The sequence below is a fragment of the Pseudophryne corroboree genome, chromosome 4 (genome assembly GCF_028390025.1).
Source record: "Pseudophryne corroboree isolate aPseCor3 chromosome 4, aPseCor3.hap2, whole genome shotgun sequence".
NCBI classification, from domain to species: Eukaryota; Metazoa; Chordata; class Amphibia; order Anura; family Myobatrachidae; genus Pseudophryne; species Pseudophryne corroboree.
The window spans coordinates 709934120-709950863 of NC_086447.1; the positions used below are offsets into that span (position 1 = coordinate 709934120).

General features: G+C 43.5%; 2 pseudogenes; one reads left to right on the forward strand and one right to left on the reverse strand.

Annotated features, from left to right (window-relative positions):
* Window positions 1-13363: 13363 nt before the first annotated feature.
* Window positions 13364-13482, reverse strand: LOC134912705 (5S ribosomal RNA; annotated as a pseudogene).
* An 830-nt stretch (window positions 13483-14312) lies between these two features.
* On the forward strand, window positions 14313-14431 carry LOC134912717 (5S ribosomal RNA; annotated as a pseudogene).
* The last annotated feature ends 2313 nt before the right edge of the window (window positions 14432-16744 follow it).

Genomic DNA, 16744 nt, shown 5'->3' on the forward strand with positions numbered 1-16744 from the left:
GGTGTTTGTGCCGCACACTTGTTTCGCTAAGCTTGGTCATACAGCCATCTCGGTGCAACTTAGGCCTAAAAACAATATTGTGAGGTGTGAGGTGTTCAGAATAGACTAGAAATGAGTGGAAATTAATGTTATTGAGGTTAATAATACCGTAGGAGCAAAATTACCCCCAAATTCTGTGATTTTACCTGTTTTTATGTTTTTTTCAAAAATCATCCAGATCCAAAACCAAAACACGAAATGGTGGTTTTGGCAAAACCAAGCCAAAACCAAAACACGAAAGTGGAATTAGAACCAAAACCAAAACACAAAACATGAAAAGTGGCAGCCGCACATCTCTACTCTGTAGTATATCTGGAGTTGCATCTAAGGCTCATCCGGTCCATCTCCATGGGGCATGCTAAACTTGATATGTAAACACTCTTAGGGGGAGATGTACTAAGCCTTGGAGAGTTATAAAGTGAAGAGAGATAAAGTACCAGCCAATCAGTTCTTAACTGCCATGTTACAGACTGTGTTTGAAAAATGACAGTTAGGACCTGATTGGTTGGTAGTTTATCTTTCTCCTGCTTTATCACTCTCCAGTGCTTAGTACATCTGCTCCTTACTGTGCTCAACTAATGGTTGCTCACCCCCCTTGACCTCTATAGCCTTGCATGTGCATTATATGTATTCTACAAATATTGCATACATGGCAAGTGACTTGATCCAACACAGAACAGGGCTTAGGTTTGAAGCTAAAACAAATTGTAATAAATTGTGTTTTATATTATAGAAGAACTCATTTTAAACAAATATTTTAGCAGCAGTTATATGCCTCTGTAAACATTATCTATGCATTATCTTATGCCATCAACTCTAATGTCTAAAGCACTGAAATCAAGAACATTGTTTTTAACAAATATTCCTCATCTTGAATGTAGTATCTATAATGCTAAAATGTCTATAATGCTAAAAAGTTGCATAACATGATCAGTCATTTCTATTGATTATATCCCATCATCTATACTTTCTGCATATGATAGACTGATAAGGCTGAAATTCAATCTCTGTATATACTGATCTCAAGTCTGAGGAACAAGATTAAAATATCTCTTTCAGATTCAGTAACTACCCCCCCAAAAACTAGAAAACACACAGACAATGATTTATAGTCATTCAGTTTCTTTCAAAGCCTTGGGCTGCTTTGTCAAGGTCAACAAGCTTGAGCAGCAATCTTAATTTATGCATTTTGTTATAGTGATGTGTAGCTATTACATTATACAATAACCTTAATAGCATCTGCAAAACATGGAAAAAGCCATTTCAGTTCATTGTTTGTTTCCATGGGTATAGATAGTTAAGTAAAGTCAGTTATCCACGTCATGTGTGCCAAATTGCTGTGACAGCCATGTCTTTGTCTTTAAGTGACTAACTTGGGAAAAAATATTGTTTCAAGTATCAGAAATTCTTTCTGTACATTGCAGTACCCAGCATAGATATTTGCTATAAAAAAATATATAATATTTTTTTACACCTTGGTTTTGCACCAGTGCATCTTGATGAACTGCTGAACACACTTCAGTGTGCATGTCTCCTCTCTGTAGACTAAAAGTGTAGAAAGAAGTAATAATATTTAGATATGAAACTTACAAAAGTATAAGAGCTACATCTAGTGTAACATTCCAATTATTTAGAATCATCCTTTGCAATTACAGGCATTTTTTAACTTCCCTTCTAAAACATTGTTCCATCTGGCCTTACTTTTTACTGAAATCATAAACGGGAGGGAGTCCTGGCATTGATTTTTGCTACAAGCATCAATTTTTTAACAATTCCTTTTTAGTAATGAAAAATCTAGAAAACTAATAAAAAAACAATTGATAAAATATAATTATTTTTTAAATGTGGTTACACAGTAATATTACACCTAGAATATTGCTAGAAGGCCCTTCATTGGGCCTAATTCAGACCTGATCTTAACCGTGCAAATTTTTGCACGACTACGATCAGTTACTCAGACATGCAGGGGGACACCCAGCACAGGGCTATTCCTCCCCGCATGTCTGGCTCTGCCCCGCCGCACAAGTACAAAAGCATTGCACAGCGGTGATGCTTTTGTACCTGAAGAGCAGCTCCCTACCAGCACAGCTCCTGCGCACTGGCAGAGAGCTACTCATTGCTGTCCGGGTCACAACGGTTGTATGTGAAGTTATGCAGCCGCCGTGGCCCGCCCACCACACGGTCCGGACACATCTGCGTTGCCCGGACCGTGCCCCTAAAATGGCTGCCAAATGCCGCCGGCCCGAACCCTCCTGCCCAGCGACTGCCTCTACCTGTCATTCAGGCAGAGGCAGTCGCAGGGCTGAGATGGTCATCAGATCTCTGGCATGCGCCGGCGCACATGCAGTTCAGACCTGATCATCTGCTGTGCAAAAATGCACAGCAGCGATCAGGTCTGAATTAGGCCCATTGTCTTATAAAGGGGAATCAGTAATGGCGTACTGTACTCACAAGAGCAACAAGTGAGACACCTCTATAAAGGTTTGTTTGATATTCTAAAAAGTGAAGATGACCGCCGGTAACAACTAGAGATGTGCACTTGAAATTTTTCGGGTTTTGTGTTTTGGTTATGGGTTCGGTTCCGCGGCCGTGTTTTGGGTTCGACCGCGTTTTGGCAAAACCTCACCGAATTTTTTTTGTCGGATTCGGGTGTGTTTTGGATTCGGGTGTTTTTTTCAAAAAACACTAAAAAACAGCTTAAATCATAGAATTTGGGGGTCATTTTGATCCCAAAGTATTATTAACCTCAAAAACCATAATTTCCACTCATTTTCAGTCTATTCTGAATACCTCACACCTCACAATATTATTTTTAGTCCTAAAATTTGCACCGAGGTAGCTGTGTGAGTAAGATAAGCGACCCTAGTGGCCGACACAAACACCGGGCCCATCTAGGAGTGGCACTGCAGTGTCACGCAGGATGGCCCTTCCAAAAAACACTCCCCAAACAGCACATGACGCAAAGAAAAAAAGAGGCGCAATGAGGTAGCTGTGTGAGTAAGATAAGCGACCCTAGTGGCCGACACAAACACCTGGCCCATCTAGGAGTGGCACTGCAGTGTCACGTAGGATGGCCCTTCCAAAAAACACTCCCCAAACAGCACATGACGCAAAGAAAAAAAGAGGCGCAATGAGGTAGCTGTGTGAGTAAGATAAGCGACCCTAGTGGCCGACACAAACACCGGGCCCATCTAGGAGTGGCACTGCAGTGTCACGCAGGATGGCCCTTCCAAAAAACACTCCCCAAACAGCACATGACGCAAAGAAAAAAAGAGGCGCAATGAGGTAGCTGTGTGAGTAAGATAAGCGAACTTGTCACTGACTTATTATGAATGCGCTGCAGGTGACGTATAAGGGAGGATGTTCCGAGGTGGTTAACGTCCTTACCCCTACTTATTACAGCTTGACAAAGGCAACACACGGCTTGACAAATGTTGTCCGCATTTCTGTTGAAATACTTCCACACCGAAGAGCTGATTTTTTTGGTATTTTCACCAGGCATGTCAACGGCCATATTCCTCCCACGGACAACAGGTGTCTCCCCGGGTGCCTGACTTAAACAAACCACCTCACCATCAGAATCCTCCTTGTCAATTTCCTCCCCAGCGCCTGCAACACCCATATCCTCCTCATCCTGGTGTACTTCAACACTGACATCTTCAATCTGACTATCAGGAACTGGACTGCGGGTGCTCCTTCCAGCACTTGCAGGGGGCGTGCAAATGGTGGAAGGCGCATGCTCTTCACGTCCAGTGTTGGGAAGGTCAGGCATCGCAACCGACACAATTGGACTCTCCTTGTTGATTTGGGATTTCGAAGAACGCACAGTTCTTTGCGGTGCTTTTGCCAGCTTGAGTCTTTTCATTTTTCTAGCGAGAGGCTGAGTGCTTCCATCCTCATGTGAAGCTGAACCACTAGCCATGAACATAGGCCAGGGCCTCAGCCGTTCCTTGCCACTCCGTGTGGTAAATGGCATATTGGCAAGTTTACGCTTCTCCTCCGACAATTTTATTTTAGATTTTGGAGTCCTTTTTTTACTGATATTTGGTGTTTTGGATTTTACATGCTCTGTACTATGACATTGGGCATCGGCCTTGGCAGACGACGTTGCTGGCATTTCATCGTCTCGGCCATGACTAGTGGCAGCAGCTTCAGCACGAGGTGGAAGTGGATCTTGATCTTTCCCTAATTTTGGAACCTCAACATTTTTGTTCTCCATATTTTAATAGGCACAACTAAAAGGCACCTCAGGTAAACAATGGAGATGGATGGATACTAGTATACTTATGGATGGACGAGCGACTGCCGACACAGAGGTAGCTACAGCCGTGGACTACCGTACTGTGTCTGCTGCTAATATAGACTGGATGATAATGAGATGAAATCAATATATATATATATAATATCACTAGTACTGCAGCCGGACAGGTATATATATTTATTATGTAATGACTGATGACGGACCTGCTGGACACTGTCAGCTCAGCAGCACCGCAGACTGCTACAGTAAGCTACTATAGTAGTATGTATAAAGAAGAAAGAAAAAAAAAAACCACGGGTAGGTGGTATACAATTATGGATGGACGAGCGACTGCCGACACAGAGGTAGCTACAGCCGTGGACTACCGTACTGTGTCTGCTGCTAATATAGACTGGATGATAATGAGATGAAATCAATATATATATATATAATATCACTAGTACTGCAGCCGGACAGGTATATATATTTATTATGTAATGACTGATGATGGACCTGCTGGACACAGTCAGCTCAGCAGCACCGCAGACTGCTACAGTAAGCTACTATAGTAGTATGTATAAAGAAGAAAGAAAAAAAAAAACCACGGGTAGGTGGTATACAATATTATATATATATTATATACAATTATATATATATATATATATATATATATATTAAACTGGTGGTGACTGGTGGTCAGGTCACTGGTCACACTATCAGCAACTTGCAAGTAGTACTCCTAAGCAGACAATCACAATATATATTATACTGGTGGTCAGTGTGGTCACAATGGCAGTGTGGCACTCTGGCAGCAAAAGTGTGCACTGTACGTTATATGTACTCCTGAGTCCTGCTCTCAGACTCTAACTGCTCCCCACTGTCAGTGTCTCCCCCACAAGTCAGATAATATACAGTCACACTATCTATCACTTCAGCAAGTAACTAGTACTCCTCCTAATGCTCCCCAAAATTACTACTGTGTCTCTCTCTACTGTCTCACTCTCTTCTCTATAAACGGAGAGGACGCCAGCCACGTCCTCTCCCTATGAATCTCAATGCACGTGTGAAAATGGCGGCGACGCGCGGCTCCTTATATAGAATCCGAGTCTCGCGATAGAATCCGAGCCTCGCGAGAATCCGACAGCGGGATGATGACGTTCGGGCGCGCTCGGGTTAACCGAGCAAGGCGGGAAGATCCGAGTCGCTCGGCCCCTGTTAAAAAAACATGAAGTTCGGGCGGGTTCGGATTCCGAGGAACCGAACCCGCTCATCCCTAGTAACAACACCGACACCGGGATCCCGACTGCTGAATAGCCCGTCGGTCGGCATGCCGACCAACAGGGACTATTCCCACTCGTGTGTGTCCACGACACCCATAGAGAGGGAATAGAAGTTGTAGCAAGCACAACGAGCCATCGAGCCGGCAAGAGGCTTCATTGCGCTGCGCCTCCCCTCCCCTGCCGATCATCTAACAGCCAAAATCCTGGCCTCAGTATGGTGACCAGCTGCCTTCCAACCGCCGGTCACCCGAACCCAACTCATCTGTCCAGTGGTCTCGACAGCTCTTGGTGGTCTCCCCTCCATCTTCTCACTGAGGAAAAGGCTGCTAGGAGATGTAGTTCTCCCAACTACTGCCTCTGAGGGGGGTCACATACACAACAGGGGTCATACACACTTGCACACATTCACACACTCTTTACACTCACCGCTGCTGCAGAAGACCTGGTTCCCAAAGCTGGAGGAGAAGAAACCACTTCGGAAGGTGAGCAATTACAGACTAGTTAAGATAAAGGGAAACTTACAATTATTTAATTAGTAGAGATGTGCGGCGGACACTTTTCGGGTTTTGTGTTGGATCTGGATCTCCGCTCGTGTTTTGGATCTGGATTGGTTTTGCCAAAACCACCCTTTCGGGTTCTGGTTTTGAATCTGGATGTTTTTTGAAAAATGCATAAAAACAGCTAAAATCACAGAATGTGGGGGTAATTTTGATCCTTCGGTATTATTAATCTGGATAAAATTCATTTACACCTCACACCTCCTACCTCACAATATTGTTTTTAGGCCAAAAGGTTGCACCGAGGTCACTGGATGACTAAGCTAAGTGAAACAAGTGGACGGCACAAACACCTTGCCCATCTAGGAGTGGCACTGCAGTGGCAGACAGGATGGCAGTTTTAAAAACTAGGCCCCAAAGAGTACATAATGCAAAGAAAAAAAAGAGGTGCAAGATAGAATTGTCTTGGGCTCTCTAACCCATCCTTATGTTATTTAAACAGGGCATGCACAGTTTAGTAAACCCATAATTTCAGCGACAGGTGATCCCCCAGGAAAAAGCTCGCCAAGTTCTCCGAATCATAACTAGCTACAAACATACCTCCTCCTTCTTTGATGACTTTTCACATTATGAGAAGAGGAAAGAGGAAGAGGACAGTGTCAAGAAGGTGATTAAAAAATAGAGAGGCACATGCAATCAGGAACAACACACAGGCTTTCACCTCCACTCCTATATTGGTGTGAAACGGAAAGGACTTTAACCAAGCAAATATATAATTACTACATTACTGGACAAACTGAAAAACTAAAGGACAAAGCCTCCAAATTTGTACCCCCTTCTCGATTTTCAGGGATTAAGATAATCTCGGATTTAATGCTGGGATACAAATAAACTGGTGTATACCACAGGATCAAGATTGGATATTTTCCCCTCCACAGAGTCTGGAGACTTATTTTGTGAAAATCTCGTGGGTTTCTTTTTTTCCATTTTTTTATTGCATTTTTATTTACATATTTTGTGGCAGATGCCTTATTCATTTTCACAGCTCCCAGTTACACGCATGTGAGCATACCTGTGTGTCTTGTTTATTTTTTTCATATTTAATTTTTAAATAAAGCAGCCTCTTAGATGTTTTAACATCCCCTCCTTAGGCCCCATAGCAGCCCCGGATAGGGAAAGTTGAGTTCAGGTGGGTTCGGTACAGTACTAAGCAGGACTGTGCAGTGAATATTTTGTTATTGAGCCCCTGCCCTAGTGGAGTTTACCACTCTACAGTCGAAAATCATTTCATACTATAAGTAGGACTGTGGAAGGAAGCAGTGCTAACCTTTGTACCCCCAGCATGCCTCAGCCTGGCAAGCCAGACATCTTCCTGGTTGTATGCGTCCATGAGACGCCATACTGGGCTTTATTCAGGAACTGTTTGTACCTCACAGGAGCTCCTGGCCCATCTAGTGCTGCAGTGCAGTGGAAAGCTGATGCAATGCAAGATCACTGAAACTCTTTTCTTGTAACACTACAAGGTCTTGTGATTATTTATTTATTACCAGTTATTTATATAGCGCACACATATTCCGCAGCACTTTACAGAGAATATTTGCCTATTCACATCAGTCCCTGCCCTAGTGAAGCTTACAATCTAGAATCCCTATCACATGTACACACAGACACATTTACTAGGGTTCATTTTGTTAAACTACCAGTATATTTTTGGATTGGGGGAGGAAACCAGAGAACCCAGAGGAAACCCACGCAAGTACAGGGAGAATATACAAACTCCACAAAGTTGGGGCCATGGTAGTAATTGCACCCATGACCTCAGTACTGTGAGGCAGTAATGCTAACCATTATACCGTCCATACTGCCCTGTGATAACCCTTTACTGTGTTGTGATAACCCTACGCAGCCCTTAGGAAAATAATCCTGTACAACAAATACGCATTTTGTAAATAAATAATCCCAAAATGTGGAACATCAATGTTAAATCAAAATTAAGGTTGACTAATTAATCTCTCCTTGCACAAACTGGCTCTACAGTGGCAAGATGTCGTCCTTACAAATAATATTCAAACAAACCACATAATTTAGGTGTCAGTGAACTACTTATGCTATTACCCAAAGTTTCTGAACTTGACAATGACTTATGATGAATGCACTGCTGGTGACATACAAGGGAGGATGTTCCTAGGTGGTTAACGTCCAACCCCTACTTATTATGGATTGACAAAGGCAACAGATGGCTTGACACCTGTTGTCCGGATTTGTGGATAAATAAGTCAACACCGAAGAGGTGGCTTTTTCGGTATTTTGCCCAGGCATGACAAAGGACATTTTAATCTCATGGCCAACAACTATCTCCGCTGGTGCCTTATTCAAACAAACCACATCACCATCAGAATCCTCATCATCAACATCCTCCTCAGCGATCGCTACACCCATATCCTCCTCATCCTGGTGTACTTCTACAGTGACATCCTCAATGTCAATATCAGCAACTGGACTGGCGGTGCTCCTCCCAACCAGGGCTGCCACAAGAAATTGTGGGGCCCGGGACTGACAAAATAGGCAGGTTCCCCGCCCCCACTCTTTTACAAAAAATATTTTAGGCAGATATTTTGGCCAAAAATTATCAAACCTGCCACCATGTCAAGGTAGACTCTTTAGGCAGGTACCTAACCACCCTCATTAAATAAACCCTAGTGCCAGATATGCCCCTAGTGCCAGATTTTCCCCCCAGGGCCAGATATGCCCCCAGTGCCACATACAGAAATGCCCCCACAGTGCCTGCCAGATATGCCCCCAATGCCAGATATGCCCCTAGTGCCAGACATTTCCCCAGTGCCAGATATGCCCCCACAGTGCCTGCCAGATATGCCCCCATGTGCCAGGTATGCCCCCATTGCCAGATATGCCCCCAGTGCCACATACAGAAATGACCCCACATTACCTGCCAGATATGCCTCCAGTGCCAGATACAGAAATGCCCCCACAGTGCCTGTCAGATATGCCCCCAGTGCCAGATATGCCCCCAGTGCCAGATACATATATGTCCCGAGTGCCAGATGTGCCCCCACAGTGCCTGCCAGATATGCCCCCTTTGCAAGATATGCCCCCATTGCCAGGTACAGAAATGCCCCCTCAGTGCCTGCCAGATAGGCCTCCAGTTCCAGGCACACATTTCCTCACAGCCCCTGGCCATCTTCTCACAAGACACACAGTCACAGAGACAGAGACATACAACATACTTACCTTTACAAATCGATCCTCTCTGCTCTCTCTCCCATGCTGTCTGCTGCTGCCGGCCTCCTCCTGTCCCTAGCTCCATGGCTCCTCTTCACCCGATGCGGCGTGACATCATGACATCATGCTGCGTTGCATCCAAATACAATAAACTTTATTAAAAAGAACAGCAAGCAGCACCTTGCTGTGATCGGCGGTGGGCCGGCGGGATATGAAGGGGCTGCCGGCCAGCCACAGTCAGTGTCACCAGTGGCTGCCACCGCAGGGAATAGCCACAGCTGGCTGTGTGTGCAGCCCAGGCCCTCCACTCTGTCAGAGTGGCCGGGCCCAGGACAACTGTACACAGGGCACCCCCTTGATGTCAGCCCTGCTCCCAGCACTTGCAGAGGGTGTGCAAATGGTGGTAGGAGCCTCCTCTTCCCATTCAGTGTTGTGAAGGTCAGGCCTAGACATCTCAACCGTGGACAGTGCCAGCACCCCTGTATTTTCACAACACCCCTGTAATTTTACTGCATGCAAGACAAGGCCATTGTACATTTGGTTTCACTGCACCCCTGCATTTTACAGCATACTGGGCCAGTGTACTTTTATTTTAACAGCAGCAACCCTGTGTTTTTACAGCATACAGTACCAGTGTATGTTTATTTTAACAGCAGCACCCCTGTATTTTTACAGCATACAGGACCAGTGTGCATTTATTTTCACAGCAGCACCCCTGTATTTTACAGCATACAAGACAGGCCCAGTGTACATTTATTTTAACAGAAGCACCCCTGTATTTTTACAGCATACAGGACCAGTGTACTTTTATTTTAACAGCAGCACCCTTGTATCTTTGCAGCATACAGGACCAGTGTACTTTTATTTTAACAGTAACACCCCTGCATTTTTACAGCATACAGGACCAGTGTACATTTATTTTAACAGCAGCACCCCTGTATTTTTACAGCATACAGGACCAGTGTACTTTTATTTTAACAGCAGCACCCCTGTATTTTTACAGCATACAGGAACAGTGTACTTTTATTTGACCAGCAGCACCCCTGTATTTTTACAGCATACAGGACCAGTGTACATTTATTTTCACAGCAGCACCCCTGTTTTTTACAGCATACAAGACAGGGCCAGTGTACATTTATTTTAACAGCAGCACCCCTGAATTTTTACAGCATACAGGACCAGTGTACTTTTATTTTCATAGCAGCACCCCTGTATCTTTGCAGCATTCAGGACCAGTGTACTTTTATTTTAACAGCAGCAACCCTGTATTTTTACAGCACACAGGACCAGTGTACATTTCTTTTCACAGCAGCACTCCTGTTTTTAACAGCATACAGGACCAGTATACTTTTTTAAACAGCAGAACCCCTGTGTTTTTACAGCATAGAGGATCAGTGTACATTTGTTTTCACAGCAGCAACCCAGAATTTTTACAACATACAAGGCAGGGCCAGTGTACATTTATTTTCACTGCACCCCTGATTTTTTTTACAGCTCTGCACCCTGTACAACACAGTGACAGCCAGGACAGCAACACCCATGTACAGCTGCAGCACCCCTAACTGCACATGAAACACCAGTGACAGCCAGGACAGCACCCCTAATAGTATAGGGACACTACAGTGACAGGAACAGCACCCCTATAGAGCACACACTGACCCCACCTGATGCCATCACCCACAGAGAAAGAGGTCTGTCTACCTTACTCTCCAAGTCTGGAGTGAAAATAGCAGTGATGCGTGGCTCCTTTTATGGAATCCAAAACCCGCGAGAATCCAACAGTGGGATGATGATGTTTTCCCTCATTCTGAGATCCGAGTCTGGTGGGAAGTCCCAAGTCAGATTCTGGCTCGGAATATGATGTTTAGGTGGGTTCAGTTCTCTGAGAACAGAACCCACTCATCTCTATTAATTAGTCCTCAGGGGGTGCCACCGATATGTCAGAGCAAGTGCCGGTGATTTTTCCTGAAAAATAAGATTTGCCTTGGGGGTGTGTGAAAAAAAGATGCAGTGATTTCTATAGAAATCACTTTATCTAATTTTCTGTCCTGTAATTGAAGAGTAAAAACCCTGTGGGTATTTTTAAATTCCCCACCCTCAATTGAATTCCCCCAAGCTGTTATGGAGTAACATAGGCTATGAATCATCACACTATCATGGTTAATTGGCTAATTAGTGAACAAAATTATCAATTCATTGAATTTTCTCTGTTGTTGTTCCACATAGCAGAGCAACACATGGTTAATGATGGGGAGGGGCAGAGGCACATATGGGTAATGGGGCACATAATAATTGGGACACTGAGTACCCAGAAGCTGCAAGATGGCCGCAAACTGTCCCAGTCAGCATTACTACACAGGCACATGCAGGCGATGGCCAAAGAGTATTAGTTCCCTCACCATACTGCACCCCATGACACTGACTGGTGCCCCCTCTGTTCCTCATACCTGCACACTTCTTTGCCCACTGTGTTGCTGCACTAGAATAAAAAGAAGATTCCTAGTAGCAAGGGTGCACATGCCATGGTGCCAACGCCAAAATATTGGCAATACAGGCTAATCTCCCTCCACAACACCCATAGAGGAAGAATGTGACCTGTGGTGAGTGCAGTGAGTCACCGTGCCCGCAGCGTGGTGATCACAGTGAACCCGTGAGGGACTTTCTAGCTCTCACCACGCTGCCAGCATTCTGGCGGATTGGATCCTGCTGTTGGGATCATGACAGCTAGCATCCCGTTCGCCGGCAAATCATACGTATCCCCTTTAATGTCATCAGTGTGGACTAGAGCAGCTAGGTATTCGTGCATGGTCACTTATATGTGGGTCTCTCCCATATCGATAATGCCACCAATCAAATCATACTCATAACTGATGACCATAATAAGACACGTAATGTGGTTTACAATAAAGTATTAAGAGACTGAAGGAATTGGTAAACAATAATAAAATAAATAAATAAATAAATACATATTTCATCTTTAACCTCTTCTGTATAGATTGTAGAATAATAATAAATATGATAGATAAACTTGATGATCAATAAACTTGGATCATTTCTCTATACAGTTTTATTATGAAGCATGATCATTGATCATACAAAATAAAAAAGATCAACTTTAGAGAGGGGCAGAATGTGATGGAAAACAAGCCATGGAGCTTTATGGAAGCAGCCCTAATGAAGGTTTGTGGTCTGATGAGGGGGTGGGGTCTGTTGAGGGGGTAGAGCCTGATTGTATGCAATTGCGGCTTTCCTTGCGTCTTTTGCTGCAGTTGTTACTGAAACCAGGGACGGATTGGGTACTAAAAGTGGCCTTGTAAAATTTTGTAGACTTAGCCTGTCATGGGCAGCACAAGAGTTATAACATACCATGTATCCATGGCAGCATCACTGGATAGCAGAGCTGCTGTACTGCAGAGTTGTAATAACAGAAGGAATGGGGATAATACAATGTACTGAGTGTGGTGAGCAGTCTGTCATGTGGGGGGTGGGGCCACATGACAACACAGAAAACAGACTTACAAAAGAGAGAGAACAGAAGGCTCTTGTGTGGGCGCACTCTTAGGAAAAAAGGTTGATAATTTGTAACAGTTCCGAAAGTTTTAAGACATAACTTTTAATGACATTGGTAAAACGAAGATACCCTTTCCAACGATCTATGCGACAAATAATAAATTTGAGAAAATATTAAAAATGTTCTGGTCTCTTTATTTCAAAGAGTATGTGGAAAGGTTGTAGACATTGGATAGTCATACCCCCATTTCCCCTGACCAGTACAGGGTTTCTGTATTGATGGAACCGGGGATTGGTCAAAACACAGTTTCTATAAAGAAAGTCTAAATAGGCTGTAAGTAACTAGAGTGGTAATCATCTGTCACCACTCTAAAGATTGTACACCTGCATTGTATACAAATGCCATATTTTCAGGCAAAAGATTTTATTGTGGGCATCACAAGTCAGTCAAAAAACTGTTAATTATTGCAAACACTATGATGAAGAGTTACAGATTACAATTAGTGGTGATACTGCTGTTGGTGTTTTTTATCACACAAGGGAGGAAATTAAATCCTGATCTACAACACCAGGTATTCGCAGGTAGTCGCCTTTCCTGATACTGACCTGGCCCAACGCTGTTTAGCTTCCAAGATCGGACGAGATTGGGCGCTGACAGCGTGGTATGGTAGTAGAGATTTAGTGTGTACACCAATGAGAGTGCACCTATATAGAAAAAATAAGAAATGGAGAGGATAGAGAGGAAATAGAGAATAGAAAAAAAGTTGTGAAAATATGTGGATCTGCTTTTCACGTTAGACCCGGTTCAAAAGTTCCCACTAATGTGGTACAGTGTTCCGGGAATCATGAATGAGAGTCCACGAAATTGGTGAATGAAGAATGTAATTTTCTCATGTTATTTTAGGTGCTTTTTCTCTCATGCCTCTTGCCCTGTGAAATTTACTCACCTAAACCGCACATTATCAATACCTTATAATTGACATAGGGTGTCTGTATTTATATTCTACCTAATACTGTGATAATTTGTCCAAATTGCATCGCCTTTTTCCCAAATGTGTCAAGTGGCATGTCATTCTTTATTACTAGAGAAAGATTTAACCTTTAGTAATTATATGGTGTGCAGCAGCAGGAGCTTGGTATTTTTCGATATTATCCATTGTGTCAAGTGGCATATCATTCCTCATTACTAGAGATTGATCTAACCTTCAGTAATTACATTGTGAGTGGCAGCAACAGCTCGGTATTATCTTGCTATGGTTATCAGCTTAAATATATGCTCTAACCAACTAATTGGTTATTACATTCTTCATTCACCAATTTCGTGGACTCTCATTCATGATTCCCGGAACACTGTACCACATTAGTGGGAACTTTTGAACCGGGTCTAACGTGGAAAGCAGATCCACATATGTTCACAACTTTTTTTCTATTCTCTATTTCCTCTCTATCCTCTCCATTTCTTATTTTTCCTATATAGGTGCACTCTCATTGGTGTACACACTAAATCTCTACTACCATACCACGCTGTCAGCGCCCAATCTCGTCCGATCTTGGAAGCTAAACAGCGTTGGGCCAGGTCAGTATCAGGAAAGGCGACTACCTGCGAATACCTGGTGTTGTAGATCAGGAATAAATTTTCTCCCTTTTGTGATAAAAAACACCAACAGCAGTATCACCACTAATTGTAATCTGTAACTCTTCATCATAGTGTTTGCAATAATTAACAGTTTTTTGACTGACTTGTGATGCCCACAATAAAATCTTTTGCCTGAAAATATGGCATTTGTATACAATGCAGGTGTACAATCTTTAGAGTGGTGACAGATGATTACCACTCTAGTTACTTACAGCCTATTTAGACTTTCTTTATAGAAACTGTGTTTTGACCAATCCCCGGTTCCATCAATACAGAAACCCTGTACTGGTCAGGGGAAATGGGGGTATGACTATCCAATGTCTACAACCTTTCCACATACTCTTTGAAATAAAGAGACCAGAACATTTTTAATATTTTCTCAAATTTATTATTTGTCGCATAGATCGTTGGGAAGGGTATCTTCGTTTTACCAATGTCATTAAAAGTTATGTCTTAAAACTTTCGGAACTGTTACAAATTATCAACCTTTTTTCCTAAGAGTGCGCCCACACAAGAGCCTTCTGTTCTCTCCCTTTTGTAAGTCTACGTACTTTCTGACTCTGGGTGCACCACCAACCAGGTCAGCATACTTAATGAAAAAACAACAACATACGTTGTTTTCTCCCTATTAAGGGCAATACACTGTCCAATTTTTGTCCTTTTTCTCTGAATTTCAATACTATCATATTGATATAAACCCTGTGCCAGATCGCCCTTTGTCTTTCAACACCGAAAACAGGCCCCACAGACACGTTGGCCTACCAGGAATCTTCCTGGTGAGCCCTATGGCTTGTGAGGAAGTAAGAGCTTGTGACGCAGTGTATGCAGAGCAGTTTAGCCTGGTTGGACCATCATAAGATGAGATTGATCCAGGTCCTAGTGGACGATGATGCAGAGCATCAGGATGTACCCTGTATAGGACTTTTACTTACTGTGGGAAGTAATAGCAGAAAGCTGGTCTGTGATGAGTAATCGGTTATCATCATTGTGGGGCCCATGGAAGTTGCCTCAAGGATGGATCTATATCAAAAGATGGTTCTGAAGTATGTGAAGCAGTCTAACCCATCGATGTTGCTGCAGTTTATAGAGCATTTCAATGTAAAAGACGCTGCTGCTATAGAATGAGCATGTATAACTGTTGGGGATACTGTGGCATTTGTGGGGAGTGACCAGGTGGGTCCGGTATGCATTACTGATATGTCTTTTGGGGGTATTGCCAGGATAGGGCTTGAAGAGGGGGCTGTGTCTGTAGATGCTGTGGCCTCCTGCTCTCAAAAAGCTAGAGAGAATGCGGCACATGCTGCAGAATGTATCCCCATGACCCCCCTCCCTGCAAGCAGGCTGCACACAGACACAAACCTACACCAAGAACAGCACACTCAGTCTTTGGTGGGATAATTAGTCTGCCATAAAGAGCAAAGGGAACCAAGTATTAAAATATGTACTGATGATGATGTCAAGCTTGGGTGTCATTGAAAATAAACCCCCTGGAATTACACTGTTTAGAGGCTAGTCAGAAAGGAATATGTTTAGAGATACCCGTTCAGGTTGAAATTTATGTGGATATGATGGCCAGTGTTCATGCTAATTCACATGTGCTAGGATTGGAGAGTGACCAAGCGTGGGGGAAGGCATATACTGGGCCTCTGGGAGAAGCAGACATTACCCAGACCAGAGCAGTACAGATGAAACACCCTTATTTAACCTCTGAATGGCTGGTCAAGGAGTTGAAAGGGAACAGAGGTCTGGCTACATCCCCCACAATCGCAGCAGGAACTTTGTTAGCAGTTGGGCAAAACCATGTGCACTGCAGGGGAGGCAGATATAACATGTGCAGAGAGAGTTAGATTTGGGTGTGGTGTGTTCAATCTGCAATCTAAATTGCAGTGTAAAGATAAAGCAGACAGTATTTACCCTGCACAGAAACAAAATAACCTACCCAAATCTAACTCTCTCTGCACATGTTATATCTGCCTCTCCGGCAGTGCACATGGTTTTGCCCAACTGCTAACAAAGTTCCTGCTGCGATTAACTCGGAATTACCCCCATAGTCCACACACACTGATAATATGAGTGTAGCTTGTAAAACAGCTGATGAACCTGACAGTCCAAAAACCACTCCCAGACTTTGCTGGGAGAATGACTGTTTATCTAGGCAGCAACCTGCCCCTGTTACCATAACTGGGTAGGTTACTGAGTGACAGCTGGTACTACCCCAAACTTGTCAGGAGTGTCTGCTTAGGGTACCACATGGAAATCTCCTGGTCAGGCACCTAGGTATTAACAAGAAAAAGGCTGCACA